We start from the raw sequence: 6,000 nt of genomic DNA on the forward strand, positions 1-6,000 counted from the left end.
CGGATACTATTTTCCTTGGCATTCCATATCGGCAAATGATATTTTTTACCAGAAAGTCCAAGACTTTTTTCGAGGTAATCGTTGCCAGAGGTTCGACCTCGGTCCATTTTTTAAAATAATCGACCGCAACCACTGCATACTTTACTCCACCTTTGCCAATTGGAAACAAGCCTATAAGATCGATTCCCCACACTGCAAATGGCCATGGGGAGGTCATCATGGTTAGCTCGGATGGTGGAGCTCGCGGAATTGTAGTGAATCACTGGCATTTATCACATTTCTTGACATACTTGAATGCATCTACTTTGATAGTGGGCCAGAAGTATCCTTGTCTTATAATTTTCTTTGATAGGCTATGCCCCCCAGTGTGGTCTCCACAAAATCCTTCATGAATTTCTTCTAGGATTTTCTTGGCCTCGGGTGGAGTCACACATCGGAGTAATGGCATATAATATCCTCTACGATATAACCTTCCTTCCACAATAGTGTATCTTGGAATCTGATACATCAGTTTCCGAGCCTTGTTCCGTTCTGCTGGGAGAATACCGGTTTCAAGGTAATAAACTATTAGGGTCATCCAGGTCGGTTCAAAGTCAATCATGCATACATCTTCCTTTTCAGGCTTGCTGATACTGGGAGTTGACAGGTGCTCTATTGGTGCTACATTCAGCGCATCGACTTTGTTGGACGTGGCGAGTCTTGCTAAGGCGTCCGCATTGGAGTTTTGCTCTCGGGGAACCTGCTCTATCGTACAGAACTCGAAAAGTTCGAGCGCCGCTTTAGCTTTTTCTAAATATGCGGCCATTCTTATGCCACGAGCCTGATATTCCCTTAGGATTTGGTTGACCACCAACTGTGAATCACTGTAGCAATGTATTGCTTTGGCCTTGAGCTCTTTGGCTATTCGGAGTCCTGCCAATAGAGCTTCGTACTCAGCCTCACTGTTAGATGCTTCGAAGCTGAACCTCAAGGCAGAGTGAAATCGACTTCCAGTTGGAGTGATCAATATAATCCCTGCCCCCGATCCATTTTCGTTGGAAGATCCATCGACATAAAGTTTCCACAGCTCGCGGGCTAGGGTTATAACTTCGTCATCAGACACTCCTGTATATTCTACAATGAAGTCTGCCAGGGCCTGCTCTTTTATGGTCGTTCTCGGATGATAAGTGATCTCGAACTGTCCGAGTTCAACAACCCATTTTAACAATCTGCCTGAGGCCTCTGGTTTGGACAAGACTTGCCGTAGTGGTTGGTCAGTCAGCATATGGATGGGGTGTGCTTGGAAGTAAGGTCAGAGCTTTCGAGATGAATGGATCAGGCTAAGAGCCAGTTTTTCCATTAACGGGTATCTCGATTCTGCCCCCAGTAACCTCTTGCTGACATAGTACATTGGTTTTTGCACCTTCTGGTCTTCTCGGACGAGCACAACACTGATGACGTGCTCGGTTGTAGCGAGATACAAGTATAAAACTTCTTCTATGATAGGTTTTGTAACACCCTGGTTACCCCAGAACAGTTACGGTGAATGGTGAACCAGAAATTTGACTCATTGCCTGAGTCCTTTGGTTAAAAACGTGTTCTAAGTGTTATTAACAGGCTAAGGTGAAAACCAATAAAAAGGAAAGGATATGCTTTATTTGATACATAAAATTGTTCATGGGCCCACAAGAACATTTACAAGTTATTTACAACTCAAATAGGTCATTACTATTCCAAAATTTCAAACCCCGCCGACCTAAGCGGAAAAAATAGGGTAAACCCCTAGTTCCTCTGAGAACTCCTTGGCCGTGGTGGTCAAGCGGCCGCATATGTACACATCACCACCTAAGCTATCCACTCAAGGCTGGGTGAGCTTTTCTTTCCCTTTACCTGCACCACATAGCACCCATGAGCCAAAGCCCAGCAAGAAAACACAGAATTATATGTAAACATCATCAAATGATTATCATTATAATCACACAGAGCTCATAGCTTTCAAACAGATGAGTGAATATCACTTGAGGTTCTGGTAAACCATACTAAGTGATTGACAAGCAAGTCACAAATTCAAATGGAAGAGTGGCTGCTGGGTAAGCCACTAGCCTTCAACAGGTTCTGGTAAACCATACTGAGTGACTGACAAGCAGGTCACTAATTCAAATGGAAGAGTGGCTGCTAGGTAAGCCACTAGCCTTCAAGCGCTTATAATATTCATCGAACTTGAGGTCGGTCCGACATTAATGCTCTTTGAGTCATTCAATGCAGAAAGTCGATTAGATCTAATCTTTATTGGCTTGCGTTGAACACGCTAAGGTCGTCCTGACTAATGAGTCAGCGCAATGTGACCAGTGCCCAGTACCACTGCCGAACCTGACTAATGAGTCATAGCTTCACAGTTAATACTAGCACCTTTGCCAAATCTGACTAATGAGTCAGTACCATGCACAAGTGAGCAACATTTTCTAAGTATTCCACAATCAATTCATGTCCACATTTATACAACCAAAATGCCTCATGAGTATCCATGCATGTCACATATGGGGTGCAATTTTCTTACCTTTGATTCGAACTAGAATGAACAAAAGAACGACCCTTGATAACGGTCTAGCTTTTAGTCCTTTAGCGGTTACCTAATCATAACACGTTATACGATACCGTCAATAACATGATAATCAAGGGTTCTCAAACCAAGATTTAGCCTCCGAGACATCAATCCTCACTAATCCGGGTAGTAGGAGTGATCCCGAGGCCTAAAACCATGATCCCGAGGTCAAAACATGCAAATGGGCTCAACCCTGCTCAAGAGTCGCGGCCCTGGAACCTTGTGCCGCAGCCCCCAAAAATTCTAGAGGCAAGCGCTGCGGTGCCCAACCCAAGGGCCGCGGCGCCCAGCGCAAACAGAAACCCTCTCCTTCAACCTCGAGCTAGGGCCGCGGTGCCCAAGAACAGGGCCGCGACCCCCAACCCTGGGTCATTCCCAAACGCGTTTTCAACTTCTCAAAACCTCCAAAATCATACCTAAACATTCCCCAAGCATCAAAACAAGGTTCCCAAGCTTCCCAATGCATCAAAACCCTCAAAACCCAAGGTTCAAACGAATTGAAAACTCAACAATTCACAAAATCCAATTCAAAGCTTAGAAACTCTAAAAACTCAAAACTTCAAACTTAGATTACCTTTGATTAGGTTGTTTTCTGTCAAATACTTCGATCAAGAAGCTTCTAATATTTCCTAGGATCGCTATGCCTCGATCCTCACTTGATTCTGACTCCTAGAACTCAAGATTTCTTCGAAAATGCTTCGGGTGGCAAAAATGAACTATCGAAGGAGAACGAGAGGTTTTCTAATTGTATGTTCTATCTGACAGCTACTTCAAGCTTAAGTAACCTCAAATAAAACCTAATGCTCGGGGTCCCAAAAATACCCCCGGGGACATTATAGTCAAAACTTCCAGAATTTCACCCTGATCTCAAATATTCCCAATTTATCCTCAAATAAACATTTCTATTACCCCAAAATTGACCCCGTTATGACAAAACCGCTAATCCACTAAATATGACCGTCTCATACTGAATAGCCCGAATATATCTCCATAATAATGGAATCTCATTCACAAATCACATCATGCACCCAAATACACAAATTTACCCACAATGGGCCAAATTATCAAAACAACATAATATTTCAAATGTGAACACACATGCATGCATATATCATCATATTATAATATAATTCACATAAACATGCATATATTCATTTAATGGCATAATTAAGCAATTACGGCCCTCCCGGCCTACTAAATCGCTACTAAACCATATCGGAGAATTCGGGGCATTACAGGTTTTGACAAGATCGGAGGTTCCGCGAGGTATTTCTTTAGGTCTTGGAGTGCGAGCTCACATTCCTCTGTCCATTCGAATTTTTTGCCTCCTCTCAAAAGGTTGAAAAATGGAAGACATCGGTCTGTGGATTTAGAGACAAACCCACTTAATGCCGCCATCCGTCCAGTTAAACTCTGGACATCTTTATGCTTTCGAGGTGAGGGCATGTCAACTAACGCCTGGATCTTGTCTGGGTTAACCTCTATTCCTCGCGCATTTACTATAAAGCCCAGAAACTTCCCCGAAGATACTCCGAAAGAACATTTTTGGGGGTTGAATTTCATGTTGTACTTCCGCAATATGACAAAGCATTCTTCGAGGTCGTCTACATGGTTATTGTTATGTTTAAATTTTACTAACATATCATCAACATAGACTTCCATGTTATTACCTATCTGTTCGGAGAACATCCTGTTCACAAGCCTTCGGTACGTCGCTCCATAATTTTTTAGCCCGAAGGGCATAACATTGTAACAGTACAACCCTTTATTGGTTACAATGCTTGTATGTTCTTGGTCGGGTGCGTGCATGGCAATCTGGTTATATCCAGAATAAGCGTCCATGAATGACATAAGTCTGTGCCCATCCGTGGCATGTACGAGCTGATCAATCCGAGGTAGGGGAAAGCAATCTTTTGGGCATGCCTTGTTGAAGTCAGAATAATGGATGCAAGTTCACCACATTCCGTTAGGTTTCGGGACCAGTACCGGATTGGCGATACAATCAGGATAGAAGGCATCTCGTATGAACCGATTTGCCTTTAACCTGTTAACCTCTTCTTTTAAGGCTTTCTTTTAATCATCGTCCAGGAGTCTTTGTTTTTGTTGCTTCGGGGGGAAGCACTTGTTAATATTGAGTGCGTGGCTCGTTACACTCGGGCTTATCCCCACCATGTTTGAATGTGACCAGGCGAAAACATCCTGCTTTCTCTTTAGGAAGCAGATTAATTGTTACTTTGCTTTTTCAGGAAGGTTTCTTCCCACCTTCACAGTCTTTGGAGGGTCGACTTCTTCAAGCTTGACCTCTTCGAGCTCTTCTAAGGGCTCGAGGTCAGCCCTCTCCTCTACTCTAGGGTCGATTTCTTCGTCTATTTTGAAGATTGTCCCATCCTTATTCCGAACCACAACAAGTGCTTGTGCACTTGTTTGCTTTTTTCCTCTAACGAAAAATGTTGTAGCATTCCCTCCTTGCGAGCTGGTCCCCTTTTAGAGTCCCGATGCCACTAGAAGTCGGGAACTTGATGGCCAGATGCCTAACAGACGAAACTGCCCCTAGCCCTACTAGGGTAGGTCTCCCGAGCAGTACATTATAGACCGATGGGAGATCCACTACGATGAACTCCATCATCTTGGTTATAGAGACTGGGTAGTCTCCCAAGGTTACAGGGAGTTTGATGGATCCCATGCAGGCAATTAGGACTCGGTCACAAAGCGCGAGTCTCATCTTTTCTAAAGTAGCCTTATAGAGGATATTCATTGAGCTTCTGTTGTCAATTAGGACTCAGTGCACCCTCTTGTTCGCGAGCTGAAGGGTGATGACCAGAAGGTCATTATGAGGGAACTGTACATGAGAGGCGTCTTCTTCAGTGAAAGTTATGGGTTGAGTTTCAATCCTTTGTTGTTTCAAAGCTCTGGGTTCAGGTTCGTAGGGAGATCCGTCACCAGTTTTTAACTCATTCACATATCTTTTCTAGGCGTTCTTGCTTGATCCTGCGATATGGGGCCCCCTCGAGATGGTTATAACATCTTCTCCATCAATCAGAGGGGGTAGTTCATCTTCCCGAGCTCGGGAATTATTGTTCTGGGCAAGTGGTGCAGCGGCTGCCCTTTGGCTGGTGGAAGCCTGATTAGGGTTTCGGTTCCTTACGTATTGTCCGAAATACCCCCTCGAGATCAATCCTTTGATCTCATTGTAACGACCCGAATTTGCTAATAAGGCTTAGGGCCTTGATTAGTGTGCCTGGAGGGCAATAAATGGATTATTATGTTAATATATGAATTAATGTGAATATATGATAATGATGCATGTTTAGTTGAGTTAAATGTGCATGTGGGCCCCGTCTGGATATTAGGGGCATAAATGTGATAAATGCTATATATATGTGATATGTCTGTGCAGCACGATCCGAGACAGTCCTGGG

Source organism: Humulus lupulus, chromosome 8 (genome assembly GCF_963169125.1).
Source record: "Humulus lupulus chromosome 8, drHumLupu1.1, whole genome shotgun sequence".
Classification (NCBI taxonomy): Eukaryota; Viridiplantae; Streptophyta; class Magnoliopsida; order Rosales; family Cannabaceae; genus Humulus; species Humulus lupulus.